Raw genomic sequence first — 18,084 nt, 5'->3', positions numbered from 1 at the left:
CTGTTTCTCTCTCTCTCTCTCTCTTTCATAAATAAATAATCTTAAAAAAAAACAGCAAAAAAAATCATCTATTTTTCTTTTTTTTTTAAGATTTTATATATTCATGAGAGACACAGAGAAAGAGAGAGAGAGGCAGAGACACAGGCAGAGGGAGAAGCAGGTTCCATGCAGGGAGCCTGACATGGGACTCCATCCCAGGTCTCCAGGATCAGGCCCTGGACTGAAGCAGCACTAAACTGCTGAGCCACCAGGGCTGCCCTCATCTATTTTTCTGTATCTAAAATTTCCACATTGACCCTTCTCAAGAGTCTATACCACTCATCTTTGTGCCTGCCTGGTCATCTTGATTTTCTTTATTATATTTTGCCTTTTGCTTCCTAGTAAAATTAATCCTAATTTTTTAAAAATAATACAGTGAACATTGACCAAGATAGAAAAAATAAAGTGAAAAAGTACATTAAATAGTAAATATAAATAACAATGAAAAAAACAATAAAAGTTCTCCCAAACGAGAATAAGTTGAATTCACACATCAAAAACAGTGGTGGGGGGAACCCTGAGTGGCTCAATGGTTTGGCACCTGCCTTTGGCCCAGGGTGTGATCCTGGAGTCCTGGGATCGAGTTCCATGTGGGGCTCCCTGCGTGGGGCCTGCTTCTCCCTCTGCCTGTATCTCTGCCCACCCTCCTCTCTCTCTGTGTCTATCATGAATAAATAAATAAAATCTTTTAAAAAAACAAAACAAAAACAAAAACAGTGGTGGTTTAATTGTTGGTTTAAAACCACCTTATAAAAAAAATAAAAATAAATAAATAAAAACCACCTTATGTGTGGTTTGCAAAAAAAAACATATATATATATATATATATATATATATATATATATATATATATATATATTTCAGATATATATATCTGAAACCAGGTGACAAAGGAAGTTTGAAATTTAAGGGATTGAGGTGCACCTGGGCGGCTCAGTCAATTAAGCATCCAGTTCTTGATTTTGGCTCAGGTCATAATCTCAGAGTTACGAGATTGAGCCCTGCTTCAGGCTCCATGCTGGGTGTGGAGCCTGCTTAAGATTCTCTCTCTTCCCTCCCTCTACCTACCCCCTCTCTAAAAAAAAGAAAAGAAAAAGAAATTTACGGGATTGGGCAAAAGATGTTATATAGATGGATAGATATTGATATTTATAAATATAGGTATATATCTTTTCTACCTTTTTTTTTTTTCATTCATCCACTAAAGCAAAACTACCTACTGGTAAGTCGTGTGATTATATCATTTAACTCAACTGTGCTCTTAAATATTAGGTTCTTCAGCCTCCCACCAAAAATAATCTCATAAGGAGGCGCCTAGGTGGCTCAGTCAACCAAGCATCTGCCTTAGACTCAGGTCATGATCTTAAAATCCTGAGATTGAGCCCTCCATCAGGTTCCCTGTTCAGTGAGGATCCTCCTTCTCCCTCTCTCTCTGCCTCTCCTCCCTGCTGTGTGCGCTCTCTCTCTCTCTCTCTGTCTCTCTCTGTCTCTCAAAGAAATAAATAAAATCTTAAGAAAATGATCTTATAGGGCAATAGCCATTGATATGAATATATGTTCAGGTGATGCTGCCTTTCTGTCTTAATGGTTTTAACCTACCCTGATTTGAGGATCCAAAGGAAGCTCTGGAAAGAGGAGAGAATGGGCTTTCAAGCATGTGTGTCGTTTTGATTGAAGATGCTCCCTTGGTTGTCATTTTTATTAAGAAACTTTTTTAAGGTGCTTATTTTAACTTTACTTGGAATGATGGACAGGGCACTGAGAGTGGGCAACTTGACTTCTCATCTTGACATTCCCTCCAGCTCAATTTTATTAACTTTTAAAACGAAGAGCAGGGCAACCCCAGTGGCCCAGCGGTTTAGCGTCGCCTTCAGCCCAGGACGCGTTCCTGGTAGACGCAGGATCGAGTCCCACATCAGGCTCCCTGCATGGAGCCTGCTTCTCCCACTGCCTGTGTCTCTGCCTCTCTCTCTCTCTGTCTCTATGAATAAATAAATAAAATCTTTTAAAAATAATAAAATAAAATAAATAAATCGAAGGGAAGATTTAGACCATATTATTGTCTTAGTCCACTTGGACTGCTATAATAATACTGCAGAGTGAGGGCCTAATAAACAACAGAAATTTATTTCTCACAGTGCTGGTGGCTGGGAAGTCCAAGATCATGGCAGCATCTGGTGAGGGCTCCCTTCCTGGTGCACCGTGTCCTTATGGGGTAGGAGGGGTGAGGGAGCTCTGTGGGGTCCCATATAAGGGCACTAATCCTTCATGATAACTCCATCCTCATGACCTAAGTACCTCTCATGACACCTCCTAATATCATCACTTTGGGGGGGGGCATGGCTAGAATTTCCATATGTGAATTTTGGAGGGATACAAACAGGACATAACAGCTATAACTAAAAAAAAAAAAAACAGCTATAACATTTTTCTGGTATTATCATTTTGAACTTTGTATGTCAATTTTAAGCACATCCTTAAAAGCCAAAGGTGATGATCTGGAAAGAAAGTGGAGAATAAGGCAAGCATGGAGCTGGTTGTCCTCAGCTGAGCCTGATGCTTCTCTCCTACCTAGCTCACAGACTCTGGTAATAGTCCTTCTCTGGTGGAGTCTGTTTCCTGCCAGTCCCCTCAGCTCAGATCACGTCCCTGAAAGTTGCCCCAAACCTTCCTTCGTCACCTAGTTCTGACAGTATCTGCAGAGGGTAACACTGCAAACTTTGCACACTCTGAACAGGAGGATCAAGAATTTCTTCTGACCCAGCTGCCTGTCTGGAACCCTCCTGCCTCTTCTCAGAGCTTTGGTGAAAAGTCTCATGTGTGTCCCCTTGGTGGATTATTATTCCTGGGGTATCCTCCTAACACACAAGAATTCGTGTATTTATGTGGAGTCAGTGTCTGGGCTCCAAGCCCACTTTATATGGAATATCTACCTCTAACACATCTTTTTTTTTTTTTTTAATTTTTATTTATTTATGAGAGTTACACAGAGAGAGAGAGAGAAAGGCAGAGACATAGGCAGAGGGAGAAGCAGGCTCCACGCACCGGGAGCCCGACGTGGGACTCGATCCCGGGTCTCCAAGATCGCGCCCTGGGCCAAAGGCAGGCGCTAAACCACTGCGCCACCCAGGGATCCCTACCTCTAACACATCTGTCTGATGGCACCTGCTGGGCCCTGGAATCTCAAACTTGGCCTCCGGCAAATTCAAACAGGGGTTCTAAGACTGTGAGCTATCCTGAAGCTACAGAAATTCAATCTGGCCTCAAACTCTAAAGAAATACCAAGAAATCCAAGGACTGGAAGGCAAGAGTAAATTTTAACCCAACATTTGTTTCCTGGGGTCACTTGAGGGTATTTTTTTGGGCTAAATGCTCTGAAGAATTCAAAGATGGTTAAAGTCCAAGTCTGGGTTTTAAGCAGTGTAGTATGGAGCGCCTGGGTGGGCTCGGTCATCAGAAGAGCAGGAGACTCTTAATCTCCGGGTCGTGAGTCAGAGCCCCACATTGGGTGTAGAAATTACTTAAATAAATAAAACTTAAAAAAGAGAGAGAGAGAGAAACATAATCTAAGCTCATAATTCAAAAATCTAGAAAAAGAATAAAATAAACCAAAGCAAGCACAAGGAAAGAAACAATACAGAGAAGATACCAATGACATTAAAAATAGAAAAACAATAGAAAAAAAACAATGAAGGTAAGAGTTGTTTCTATAAAAAGATCAATAATATTGATAAGCCTCTAGGAAGATTGATACAGAAAAAAAAGACACAAATTACCAATATCAATAATGAAATTCAATATCATGACAGACTCTACAGACCTCAAATCTATGAACAGCTTTATATCTATAAACTTGACAACTTAGATTAAATAAACCAATTCTGAGGGCAGCCTAGGTGGTTCAGTCGATTAAGCATCTATCTCTTGATCTCAACTCAGGTCTTGATCTCGAGGTTGTGATTTAAGCCTCACACTGAGCACCACGATGGGCATGAAGTCTACTTTAAAAAAATAAAATAGGGATCCCTGGGTGGCGCAGCAGTTTAGCGCCTGCCTTTGGCCCAGGGCAGGATCCTGGAGACCCGGGATCGAATCCCACGTCGGGCTCCCGGTGCATGGAGCCTGCTTCTCCCTCTGCCTGTGTCTCTGCCTCTCTCTCTCTCTCTCTCTCTCTCTCTGTGTGACTATCATAAATAAATAAAAATTTTTAAAAAAATAAATAAAATAAAATAAAATAATAAAATAAAATAAAATAAAAAATAAAATAAAATAAAAAAATAGGGACACCTGGGTGGCTCAGCAGTTGAGTAGCTGCCTTTGACTCAGAATGCGATCCTGAGGTCCGGGATGGAGTCCCACATCAGGCTCTTTGCCAGGAGCCTGCTTCTCCCTCTGCCTATGTCTCTGCTTCTCTTTGTCTCTCATGAATAAACAAATAAAATCTTTGAAAAATAAAAATAAGATAATAAATAAACCAATTTTTCAAAAAATACAAACTCTCATAACTCACCCAATATGAAATAGAATTAAAGAAACTGAATTTGTAATGTAAAAATTCCCCCAAAGGCCGTATCCAAGCCCAAATGATTTCACTGAAGAATTCTACAATATATTTAAAGAACTAACACCGATTCTATGCACTTTCTTCCAGATCATCAAAGAGAAGAAAGCACTTCCCAATTCAGTGTATGAACCTAGTACTCACAGATACCAAAACCAAAAATTTTTTAAAAATACACGATAAAAAAACAGACCAATATTCCTTTGACTATATGCACACAAATCCTTAACAAAATATTAGCAAATAGAATTATTTATTAATTATATGAAAAGGCATTAATATCGAAAAGAATTATATACCATGGGGCATTATTGCATGGATGCAAGGCTGGTTCAATATTCAAAATCAATCAATATAATCCATCATCTTAATAACCTAAAATGAAGTTTATCAACCAATGAAGGAATCAACCTTGTACCAACCAATGAAGGAAAACTATTGACAAAAAGTATTTGAAATTCATGATAAAAAAAACTCAGAAAAATAGGAATAGATAGTAGCTTGATTTTTAGCTACCATCTGCCTTTGGCTTAGATAGTGATCCGGGAGTCCTGGGATCATGTCCCACATCAGGCTCCCCATAGGGAGTCTACTTCCCCCTCTGCCTATGTCTCTGCCTCTCTGTGTCTCTCATGAATAAACAAATAAAATCTTTTAAAAAATAAAATACCATTTTAAATTGCTCCAGGAAAAGCCTATGGTTAGATGTAAATCTAACAAAATATGTGCAGAACTTGCATGCTGAAAACTAAATAATGCTAATCAAAGATGATCTAAAGGATCCCTGGGTGGCTCAGCAGTTTAACACCTGCCTTTGGCCCAGGGCGAGATCCTGGCGACCCGGGATCGAGTCCCATATCAGGCTCCCGGCATGGAGCCTGCTTCTCCCTCTGCCTGTGTCTCTGTCTCTCTCTCTCTGTGTCTTTCATGAATGAATAAATATAATCTTTAAAAAAAAAAAAAGAAGGTGATCTAAAGAAATGGAGAAACTTCTATACCTTGTTCGTGGATTTTCCAACTTAACAAGAGTAAAGATGTCAATTCTCCTCGTACTGATACATAGGTTTAATGCAGTTTCTATCAAAATCACAGCAGGAGTTTGGTTTGATTTGGCTCTTTTGGTAGAAATAGGCAAGATTATTCTAAAGTTTATATGGAAAGACAAAGGAACTAGAATAGCTAAAACAATTTTGGAAAAGAGGAATAAAATGGAAGACTGAGTCTACAGGAGATTTATGATAAAGCTACCAGAATCGAGACTGTGTGGTATTGGTGAATGGATAGACCCACAGATCAATGGAACAGAATAGGGAACCCAGAAACAGACCCATACAAATACGCCCAACTGATTTTTTACAAATGTGCAACAACAATGGAGGAAGAGTAGACTTTTGGACAAATGATGCTGCAGCAATCAGACATGTATAGATGGAGAAATGAACCTCGACCTCCAGAGGAGCAGAGTATGAGCTTTGGATTCGGACACACCTGACTTTTAATTCTAGTTTTGCCCCTTGACCACTGTGGGGTCCTGACTCTGTCGTTAAACTCGGCTAAACCTCCACCCAAGCCTGGAGCTTCACAACGACACCTTACGGATACTGGGAAAATAGCAGGTGAGTGCATGGGCTACGTTAATTTACTGGGCGATGTTCCCGGAATGGCCGGCAGGGGGCTCTACTCGCACATGAAAGACGGCCGCCTCCCAGAAAGCTTGGGGCCCTGCAGGCCCTGCAGACCCTGCCTCGGCATTTCAGCCTCCCGTTTCCATAAATCCATCTTCACGCACAGTGCTGAGGAAACATTTTTCACAGCTCTGTGTGTCCCTGTGTTTCTGTTAAAGAATCAATCGATCATTGTAATTATAAAACCTCTTTTTCCTTGCCCACCTTAATTATTTTCAAATGGGAATAGGCGTGCAATCTCAACGGGACCAGTCTGCCCCCAACTGGGTGAAAATTGATTCTTGGGTCCCACCCAAAATCTTAGATACTGCAGTGGTCGATAGCCTTCAGAGGACCACAGTATATAAACAGGTATACAATATATCTAAATTAAAATTTCATGAGGAAGGGAACAATTAGGGGGAAAATATCTAAAAAGGCTTTTCAGTGGGGTGGGTGGGCTGTAACCTAAAAAATAAAGATTGAGAAGCACTGCAGTAAGGGGAGATGAATCCAGAGAACATCCCATTATTACCCCACATCTGAATTTAGGACAATCCCTTCTCTGGCAACTTGGGGTATGCCATGGTGCTGTCCAACCTCAACAGCTCCTCAGTCAAGATCTTGTTATTGCTCAGAATGCACTCCCCCAAGGAAAATTTAAGTTCCAATGTTCCATTACAATCATTCCCAAAAGTTTCCCCCTGCACCATCCTGTTCCCTCCTTTTTCTTTTCCCTCCAGTCCATCCCCAAACAGCTACTGATCTTTGTGTCACTGCAGAAGAGTTTGCCTTCTTCAGAGTGTTATATAAATGAAAGCAAACAGTACGTACTCTTTCTTTTTCGCTTGTTTCACTCAGCATAGTTATTTTGAGATGCACCCATGTTGTTGGGTACATTAGTAGTCCATTCCTTTGTACTGCTGAGTACTATTCCAATACACCAAAATTTGTCTATTCATTCACTTGCTTGTGGATATTTGGTTTGAGTCCACTTTGATGTTACCATGAATAAAGCTGCTGTGAGTATTCACATGCAAGTCTTTGTGCGGACATGGATTTTCATTTCTATTGAATAAATACCTAGGAGACACACCACTGGCTTGTATGACACATGCATGTTTAACCTGACTACAAAGAGGCTGATTAAAGTCCCCTTGCCCGGCCTATGGGGCCCCTTTCCCACTCTTCTGGGAAGCCACCTTGCACAATTCTAAAGGAGTCTTTCCTGGGAAGCCTGCTCAAATGATGCCAGATAGCCACACACTCCCTTTGGAGACTGGGGAGTTGACAACCACTTTCATGATGCCTATGCCAAGAAGATTTTCTGGAATCTCTCTCCAAAGGAGAGAAAACACACCTACACACGTGTAATCTCTGGAGTGACAGAGTGCCTCTGCTACAGTACAAAAATGTGGGAAATACAGAAAATACAAAGAAAATTAAAATGGCCCACGATACTACCACTTAGAGGTAAGAAAGGCCAACGATCCGCTATATTTCCTTCCAGTCTTTTCCTAGATGCATTATACATAAAATGTGTGATCCTGTGCCTCTTCTACGCTAAATACATATTTTTCACAACTTAACTTTCCTGATCAGCTTGTTCATCATCCCTTTGAAAAGTCACAATCTGGGGCACCTGGTGGCTCAGGGGTTAAGCATCTGCCTTTGGCTAGGTTGTGATCCTGGGTTCCTGGGATCCAGTCCCGCATCAGGCTCCCTGCAGGAAGACTGCTTCACCCTATGTCTCTGCCTCTCTCTGTGTCTCTCATGAAGGAAGAGAGGAAAGAGAAAGAAAGAAAGAAAGAAAGAAAGAAAGAAAGAAAGAAAGAAAGAAAGAAAGAAAGAAGAAGGAAGGAAGGAAGGAAGGAAGGAAGGAAGGAAGGAAGGAAGTGAAGGAAGGAAGAAAGAAAGAAAGAAAGAAAGAAAGAACGAAAGAAAGAAAGAAAGACAGACCATACAGAAAGAAAGAAAACATCTTTTAAAAAAAAAGTCACAATCCCTCACTCAGCTTCCAGAGGCGAGCCCACGTTAGGGTTCCAAACACATCAACTCAAGGAGAGGCTGGATCCCTAGAAGGGCCCTGTAAGACCATGACAGATAACAGTATGCTGGGAAAGAGGGAGATGCCAGTATTTCAAAACCACTGGCACGGGGTCCAAGTTGGCAAGTATCCCCGCAGACCCATTTGAGATAGTGTAGAAATGGATATATTTTATTCCTTTCATTTTAATTCAGCCTTACTATTTATTTTACTCTATTATTTCCTTTTTCTTGTTTTTGCTGGTTTGATAACATGGCCATTATCTTTTTTTTTCTTGTAGAGTTTAGTGTTCTATACTTTTCCGTTCTGACAGCAGTTACCTTTTTCCCTTTTAACATTTAGAATAAAGTACATAATTGCAATTATGTAATATTCTATTATATGAAAAAAATACCATATATTTCCCATTTATAATACTTTTAAGATGACCCATTTATAACACTTTTACATCTCCAGGATCCCCAAGGCCCTAAGAGACATAAAAGCTTTTAGCCTCCTCTTCCATCTGCCCCTCCCCTGAAATACCAGGTGGAGGTCCTCCCATATTAATAGTAGACTTTCCCATAGGATTCCTTTTCTCTCAAAAGTCTGTAGGTTATCCTTACACTATCATGTGCTTCCGTGTAGCAGATAAGAAGTCCAATGCCTGCCTTATTGGTTTTCTTCTTTGTAAGTTACTTATTTTCCCTCCCTGGGAGCAGGGAAGCTTTGTAATTAGCCTCGGAACTCAGTCTATTTTTCAGGACATGCCTAAAGGTGAGTATTATTTTTTCTAAGTTCTGTTTGTAATTCAGCAAACCCTTCAAATCTTCAGATCAAGTATTTATGGGGAAAATTTCAGGGAAGATTTCCTCCATTCTGTTTAATCAATGCGTGTCTTCCATTTCCTCTACCTTATGAGCTTCCAGTATTTCAATAATAGTAATTCCAATATTGAATAATTCCAATGGCCTGGTATTCGGTGGCCTGCGTCATTTCCTCAAACCTCTCTTTTTCACCTTATAATTTCCATCCCTTCAAATTTTTTTTAAATAATTTTTATTTATTTATTTATGATAGTCACAGAGAGAGAGAGGCAGAGACACAGGCAGAGGGAGAAGCAGGCTCCATGCACCGGGAGCCCGACGTGGGACTCGATCCCCGGTCTCCAGGATCGCGCCCTGGGCCAAAGGCAGGCGCTAAACCGCTGCGCCACCCAGGGATCCCCCCTTCAAATTTTTGATGCGTGTTTTACGTCTCCACTGGGTAGTATTCCATGTCAGGTTCCAGCAGCGACCATCCCCTCCTCTGCTCCTCTGCTGAGATGTTTAGTCTGAACATGAGATTTTCTGTCCACCCAGGACACATGTATCGCCCTGCACCTGTAGCTCCTCGGCGGTGCTCTCATCACTGATTTCTGTTCAGGGCATCCTCTCTCTCCTCCAGTAGGTTTATGCCCGCTCTTCTCTGTGATGTGCTAGTTCTTTCTCTTGCTCTCCTCTAGGTCCCTGTACACGTGTTCCTATTTTCCTTTGCTGGCTCATCAGGGCACGTGGTCAGCTGCTGGGGATCTTTGGCAGAGTAATGGACAGACAGCCCAGCGGCCTTGGCCCCTCTGGGTCAGCAGTTCCTTAGCTGGTAAGTCGTGGTTCCCAGAAGGACTCTCTCTGCTCTCCAATCTCCTCAGCTGACATTTTCCTGGGGAAGAGGTAAGAGGTACATTGTTTATTCCCCCAAAGCATTTTATGTTTGTTTCTTTGTTTTTTAAGTAGGTTCCATGCCCAACATGGGACATGAACTCATCACCCTGAGATCAAGAGTTGCATGCTAAAAAAAAAAAAAAAAAAAAAAAAGGAGTTGCATGCTCTACCCACTGAGCCACATCTCTCAGGATGTACTAAGATGTCTATAGATCAAATATTCCCATATTTAACAGTTTTCCTTCTGACCATGACTCCTCGCTCTGTGCTTCCTCTTTTTTAAAAAAAGATTTTATTTTATTTATGTATTCGAGAGAGACAGAGAGGGGGAGAGAGAGGCAGAGACACAGGCAGAGGGAGAAGCAGAGGGAGAAGCAGGCTCCATGCAGGGAGCCCGAACTGGGACTCAATCCGGGACTCCAGGATCACGCCCTGAGCTGAAGGCAGCACTAAACTGCTGAGCCACCCAGGCTGCCCTCGCTCTGTGCTTCTGGTCTCCAGGCTCTCACTAAGAGTGAGAAGCAGAGAATTTCTCTGCCACTCCCTTCTTCTGGGCTCCAGATCAGCAAGGTCTTGCATCCACCCTGAACCTCAGAATCTTCTTGCTTCAAAGAATGTTCTGTAGTTAGCTTTAAGTTGAAGGAGGATGGCGGCAAGGATGTATTCAAGAACCATCTCCCCAGAATTCCCAGAGGAAAAATCATTATATTCCAAAATACCATAGGCCATTTCATAGACCATGGTGCAATAGAACCAAGATCATCAACTAGAAGAGCCAAGCAAAAAAAACCCCAAAAACTTCACCATCAACAAAACCCTCACAGGCATAAATATCAAAGTTCACTCTTTTAACTATCTGTAGGGTTAAAGAGAAAATCAAGATAGAAGTTATGAATTATTTCTAATGAATAACCATGAGAAGAGAAAATACCCAAATCTATGAGATGTGACCAAAGGAGAATTTGAAAGAAGACATAGAGATTTATAAAACTGTATTAGAAAAACAAGCAAAAGATTAAAAGTAATGAAGAGGCCCCAGGTAAAGGTAGTACATTGAATATTCAAGACTAATTTTGCTTCCACTGAGACACCTATTAAAAAGAAAGAGATTTCATTTTCACCTATGTTTTGAAAATTTTCAAATCCCCAGAAAAGGCAGAAGAACACTACAATAAACATGTCTATATGAACCACCTAGATGCAGCAGTTGTTATGATTTTGCCACATTAGCTTTATCTCTCTGTCTCTCTCTTAGTACGTAGATACACATTTTTGTTCCTGAATCATCGGCATTAGTTACCAACATTATGACACTTCACTCTTTTCTTTTAAAGATGTATTTATTTCTGTGAGAGAGTTAGAAGAAGGGGGAGGACAGAGGGAGAGAAAGTCTCATGCCAAGTCTCCCCACACAGAGCGCAGAGCCTGACAGGGGCTCCATCCCAGGACCCAGAGATCCTGACCTGGGCCGAAACCAATAGTCAGACACTTAATCAGCTGAGCCACCCAGGCATCCAGGCAAGAGTCAAGAGTGAATGATGACACTTTTCTCTTAAGCCTGTATCCCTTAAGAATAAGGACAACCTCCTATGGTCATAGCTGGCTTTCTCAGAAGAAAAACTCCAAAGCAGAGATTTGCATGTGGAGCACCCCTGGGATTCACATCTGTGAAAGGGAAGGAAGGTCTAGGCAGAGGGAGGAGGTGGGCTGTTATGCAGATTCAGTAAAAGCAGGTGAAGCCTCTAGAGGAGCTTTGAAGCTTATGCTGGCACTTCAGAGTTGTCCCAAGTTGGTATGAGGGAAGCTGGGCCTTTATACTCCCCTGTCAACCAGTAACTGGACATGGGCTGCCCGGGGATCTGATCTTGGGTGAAGCAGTTTTCTTCAGCCCAGGCACTCCCTGAAGAGTGTTGACAACTGAGGACTATGTGCTGGCCGTGTGGAGGCCGAGAAAACTAAGGCCATTCCACCTTAGGTTCAGTGTTAGCACAAGTACAGCCATCTCAGACCCTGTGAATAAGAGCTGAACTTTACCTTACTTCAGTTAAGCCCCATATTAGAATGAGAACAGAGCTCAAGGCCCTTGAAAGCCCCGTATCAGAATGTAAACAGAACTTGAGAAACTCCTCCCCCGCTTCTGGAGGGCCCCTAGACCAGCCCATAAATCTAAGCTGGAACCCACCTTGGGGTCCAAGTCCCTGCTCCGCTGTGTCCACTTGGGTCCACTTGGACCCAAGCTCGAGCTTGTAAATAAACCCTCGTGTGTTTGCATCGGTGTCGGCTCCTTGGTGGTTTCTCAGATTTGCAATCTTGGGCACAACTTTTGGGGGCTTGTCCAGGATCCAAAAGACCCCCAGGACCCCATCCAGAGGGTTTCACGCCTGGTGAGTGCACTCAACTTTTTCCACCTTTTGCGTGCATATTTTCTGAGAGCTCTAAACTGTATTTTTACCTGTAGGAATTCCAATCTGTATTAGGTCGACATTGGCTTAGGTGGACGCCTGGCGGGCCCTCAACCGGGGGTCTTGAGGAGATGTCCCTTGCCCCCGCCTGGAGGACAGAGTCCTCATCTGTAAGGGGGACAGGGTCCTCGTCTCTAAGGAGGACGGGGTCCTCATCTGTAAGGAGGACCGACTGCCAGCCCTTCGGTTTACTTTCTGTTTGGTCTCTGCAGCCGCACTGGAACTATTGTGTACTTGTTAATCGTCTTTACTGTCTGTGTCTTGGTGTGGATTGGGGACATAATGGGGCAGACACAAACCACTCCCCTGTCTCTTTCACTCTCCCACTTCTCGGACGCTAGGGAAAGAGCTCATAATCTGAGCACAGACATAAGGAGAGAGAGATTTCAAATTTATTGCGTATCAGAATGCCAACCTTTGATGTGGGATGGCCCCGAGAAGGAACTTTCCACCTACCTATTATCTTACAGGTTAAGGCCGTGATCTTCAGGGACAAACCAGATGGCCACCCTGACCAGGTGCCCTACATCTTGGTCTGGCAGGACATGACCGAGGATCCCCCTCCTTGGCTAAAACCATTTTTACCCCCCAAAGCAGGACCTACCGAGATTCTAGCCCTGCAGAAAGCCGAGAAGGAGACCGACTCTACTACCAAAGCGCCCCTTTATCCAGTCTTGCAGGATTCCTCCCTGGAAGACCTGATCCTCCTGCCACCCTACCTGACGCTCCCTCTCCTTTACGCCCCTCCATTGGGAGCACCAGGGGCTGCAGAAGGGGCACCCCCCACCCCAACAAGGGAGTCCCTGTGCGAGGGCCAGCAGCGGGGACATGCAGATGGACCCACCAGGTGAGCCCACCTCCAAATGCAAGGCCGGACAACTCCACCGCCCTTCCCCTTGGGGCCATGGGCCCCCCCCCCCCCAACAAGACTGGTGGACAGATAATGTTATACTGGCTGTTCTCCACCAGTGATTTATATAATTGGAAAACCCAAAATGCAAAGTTCTCTGATAATCCGAGAGATCTAATTGGGCTTTTAGATCCTGTTCTCTTTACCCACCAGCCTACTTTGGGATGACTGCCAACAGCTCTTGCAGGTTCTCTTCACCACCGAAGAGAGAGAATGAATTCAGGTGGAAGCCCGGAAGTCTGTCCTGGGAGAGGACAGACAACCGACTCAAAACCCAGACCTCATAAACGCTGCCTTCCCCTTATCCCGCCCCACCTGGGACCACAACTAGGCTGAAGGTAAGGAGAGACTCCGGCTCTACTGCCAGACTCTGCTGGCAGGTCTCCAGGCTGCTGCGCGCAAGCCTCCCAATCTGGCCAAGGTATATGATGTGAGACGGGGTAAGGACGAGAGTTCAGCAGCCTTCTTAGAATCATAGAGGCTTTTAGGCAGTACACCCCTAAACCCAGAAGCCCCAGAAACAAAGGCCGCAATTATCATGGCCTTTGTTAACCAGGCCGCTCCAGACATTAAAAAGAAATTGCAAAGAGTAGAGAGACTAGGAGAGAAGAGCTTGCAGGACTTAGTAATAGTAGCAGAAAGAGTCTATAATAATAGAGAAAGTCCGGAAGAGCAACAAACCAAACTAAGTGACCAGCAGACCCGAACCCTGGCCAAGATCCTGCTGGCCACAACCATGGACAACCCACAGGAAAGACGGAGGCACCTCAAGAAGCTGGCTTCAGGGCCAGGTAAGGAGGATGGCCCTGGTCCCCATCGGGAGCACCATAAACTGAACAATAACCAATGTGCTTATTGCAAAGAAAAGGGCCACTGGGTGAAAGACTGCCCTAACAAAAGATCTAAGGCCCCTGCCAAGCTCTTGGAGATGGAGGACCTGAACAACTAGGGGAGTCGGGATTTGGCACCCCTCTCCAAGCCCAGGGTAACTCTCAGAGTGGAGGGGCAACCCATTGAATTTCTAGTGGACACTGGGGCACAACACTCGGTTTTATTACAACCCCAAGGGAAATTGGCAAACAAGACTTCATGGGTGCAAGAGGCCACGGGCACCAAACAGTACTCATGGACTACCCGAAGAACTGTGGATCTCAGCATGGGCTGGGTATCCCACTCCTTCATGGTCATCCCTGGGTGTCCCTACCCACTGTTAGGTCAGGATTTACTCACCAAGATGAGGGCACAAATTTGCTTCCATCCCGAAGGGGCAAAAATCCTAAACAAGGAGGAGCACCCAAAAAAAAAAAAAAAAGGAGGAGCACCCAATTCAGAATTCAGGGTGCTCCTCCCCACCGGGAACACAGCTTGTCCTGAGTTTAGAGGATGAAAATCGTCTCCACCAAATGCCCTCAGCCCCAATGACTGACATTGACCGTTGGCTGCAGGAATTTCCCCAAGCATGGGCAGAAACTGGGGGAATTGGGCTGGCCCAGCACCGACCGGCCATATACATAGAACTAAAGCTGGGGGCAGACCCTGTCAGGGTCTGCCAGTACCCCATGCCTCTAGTCTCCCTAACCCAGACTGGGCCCCCTGTCCGCATGACTGTCAAGAAATTTTGGCGCAGGTGCACGGAATCAGCTGATCTCCAGGACCAGCCACTGCTGAACGCGGACACCACCTGGTACACGGACGGCAGCAGTTTCATTCAAGAAGGAATCAGATATGCGGGGGCAGCTGTAACCGCGGAAACAAGACCCGATCTGGGGGCACCAACCTTGCCGGACACCCCCAACTATACTGATGCTGATTTACACTGGATCAAATGCTTGCCTATGACCCAGTGCTTGCGTGGCTGGTGGAGGGCCACAGACTCCGGCATCATCCTGCCAGAGGAACTAGGACGGCGAGTCCTATCCAAGATGCATCGGGGTACTCATATGGGAACAAGGAAGATGGAAGACCTCATACGACATGCAAAGACCACTATTAAAGATTCTCGAGCAAAGATTGAGCAGATTGTGGCAAGCTGCCACGCATGCCAGTTAACTAATGCCACCGCCCATGGATCTAACCCGGGCACCTGGCTCCGAGGGGACCACCCAGGAGCCTACTGGGAAGTGGACTTCACTGAGGTAATACCTGGAAAATGCAGATACAGGTATTTACTAGTGTTTGTAGATACTTTTCAGGATGGACAGAGGCATTTACCACCAAACATGAAACAGCACAGACCATGACCAAGAAACTGCTGGAAGACATCTTACCGAGGTATGGTTTCCCTGTTAAGACTGGATCAGACAACAGCCCAGGATTCATCTCTAAGGTAACACGGGGAGTGGCACTAGTTCTTGGGGCAGATTGGAAATTACTTTGTGCATATAGGCCCCAAAGCTCAGGGCAGGTAGAGAGGATGAACAGAACATTAAAGGAGACCTTAACTAAATTAGCCCTGGAGACTGGCGGGGACTGGGTGACTCTCCTCCCCTTTGCCCTATATAGGGTACAAAACTCCCCATATAAGATGGGACTGACCCCCTACAAGATCATGTTCGGTCTTCCTCCACCTGTTATCCCCAATTTGAAACCTGAGGTGCTTGCTGAATTTGATGATCACCAATTTCTTTTCTCCCTCCAAATGTTACAACGAACCCATGAGCAGGTGTGGCCTAAGCTGAGGGCCCTCTATGAGACTGGGCCACCCCCGGACCCCCATTGATATTGGCCGGGTGACTGGGTGTATGTCCGGAGATACCAACACCAACACTTCAACCTTGCTGGAAGAGACCCTACATTGTGATCCTGACCACTCCCACTGCTCTCAAGGTTGGGGGGATTACTCCCTGGGTCCACTACACCCACGTCTGGCCAGCTGACCCACATGCCTTTCTCAAGGACTTTGTTCCAGAATAGAAAGGCCAACCAGACAAGGACAATCCCCTAAAGCTAAGACTGCGACGTTCTCACTTATTTCCCACCTCCCTAGTCTGAGGTTGTCCTTCAAAATAAAAAGGGATTAGACTTAGTCTTCTTAACAAGGGGGTGTGGGGGTGCGGTATGTGCTGCCTTAAACGTAAGATGTTGCTTCTTCACTGGGACATAAACGGGAGCAAGAACAGCTACAAGGTTGGTTCGAATCCTGGTTTAATCATTCCCCCTGGCTCATTCTGAGAGCAACCTGGACCCATGATTGGGTCCTTCCTTAGGTTCCTCTGAGAGGGGGAAATGTGGAGGCTGAGAAAATTAAGGCCATTCCACCTTAAGTTCAACGTTAGCACAAATACAGCCATCTCAGGCCCCTGGGAATAAGAGCTGAACTTTACAGGAAAAACTGCAGAATGGGATCCCTGGGTGGCGCAGCGGTTTGGCGCCTGCCTTTGGCCCAGGGCGTGATCCTGGAGACCCGGGATCGAATCCCATGTCGGGCTCCCGGTGCATGGAGCCTGCTTCTCCCTCTGCCTGTGTCTCTGGCTCTCTCTCTCTTTCTCTCTGTATGACTATCATAAATAAATAACAAATTTAAAAAAAAAAAAAAGAAAGAAAAACTGCAGAATGTCCTTGACAGGGAATCCCATATCAGAAAGACAACAGAAAAAAAAGAGAGAGAGAGAGAGAGAGAGAGAGAAAAGAAAGAAATAAAGACAACAGAGCTCTGAATGCCCTAGGCAGAGAATCCCATATCAGATCTTAAGAAACTCCCCCCACCCTTTCCCCCATATTGGAATGGAAAAAATTCCTCCACCCCTTCTGAAAATCCCCTAGACCAGCCCATAAAAAACCCAGCTGTAACCCACCTCAGGGTCCAAGCCCCTGCTCTGCTGTGTGGAGTATACTTGGACCCAAGCTCGAGCTTGCAAATAAACCCTTGTGCATTTGCATCAGTGTCGGCTCCTCCAGCTCCTCTGTGGTTTCTCGGATTCGCAATCTTGGGCACAACAGGCAGTATCTTGAGCAGCTGAGCAGCCATGGGTCCTTCCCTCCTGGGGGATCGGGGAGTGCATTCAGTGTCCACCCCTGCCACTCAGCACCACTTCTTCATTTCAGTTCCAGAACTCCCATGGGCATCTTTCCTGGAAGGAACTTCTAAGAGCAGCCTTACAGGGAAAAAGCACAGCCCCTGCCCGTACAGCTGGTCTCAGGGCCACGCTGTTACTCCTGCTCTATCGAGGTGTTCCAGATCCAAAAATTGGCTTTGATCTGGAAACAGACAAAAAAGGCAAGAATGGCAATAATCACACCAGACAATTTGGATTTTTAAGATTAAAATCCCCAATTGGATAAAGAAGGACATTACTATTACACAATTTGTGAACAGGATGTAACAGGCAATAAAACCTTCTGCACCAAACAACATAGCAGGGGGCAGCCCTGGTGGCTCAGCGGTTTAGCGCCACCTTTGGCTTGGGGTGTGATCCTAGAAACCCGGGATCAAGTCCCACGTCGGGCTCCCTGCAAAGAGCCTGCTTCTCCCTCTGCCTGTGTCTCTGCCTCTCTCTCTCTCTCTCTCTGTCATGAATAAATAAATTAAATCTTTTAACAATTTTTAAAAAAACATAGCAGGTAAATGTAGAAAGCAAAAGTTATTGGAAATACAAAGAGAATCTCATGAAAATACAGTTTCAGTAGGAGGCTTCAATCTATCCCTTTCAAAACCAGTAGCTCTAATAGGGAAAATAGGCACCTAGAAGAATTAGTAAAATAGTCCACAAACTCAAACAAACG

This window comes from Canis lupus, chromosome 24 (genome assembly GCF_003254725.2).
Source record: "Canis lupus dingo isolate Sandy chromosome 24, ASM325472v2, whole genome shotgun sequence".
NCBI lineage: Eukaryota > Metazoa > Chordata > Mammalia > Carnivora > Canidae > Canis > Canis lupus.
This window is presented reverse-complemented; position numbering follows the sequence as displayed.